The sequence below is a fragment of the Triticum dicoccoides genome, chromosome 7B (assembly GCF_002162155.2).
Source record: "Triticum dicoccoides isolate Atlit2015 ecotype Zavitan chromosome 7B, WEW_v2.0, whole genome shotgun sequence".
Taxonomy (NCBI): domain Eukaryota; kingdom Viridiplantae; phylum Streptophyta; class Magnoliopsida; order Poales; family Poaceae; genus Triticum; species Triticum dicoccoides.
In genome coordinates this window covers 450,666,055-450,666,360 of record NC_041393.1, presented here as the reverse complement: position 1 = coordinate 450,666,360, position 306 = coordinate 450,666,055, and positions in this window count along the sequence as shown.

Sequence of the window (306 nt, the reverse complement as noted above, 5' to 3'; positions counted from 1 at the left end):
GAGCTCCGGGAGGTCGCTACATAGCTCGGGAGCAAGAAAAGGAGGGGGGGAAGATGGCTAAGCTCACAGTGAGTGCGACGAAGCCCTTGGTGCGGCCGGAGATGGACGGGAGCGACGACGGCGTTGAAGGGGATCTCCGGCGACGGCGGTTCGGGCAAGGTCGTTGCGGTGGACTCGGGCGTTGCGAGCGCTCGGGGCTCGGCTTGCTCGATGGAGTGGACAGCGGCGGAGCTCCTGGACACGATGAGAGGACGCACGGGCGGCGGGGAGCACGGCTACGACGAAGGCACGGCGATGGTGGCGTCG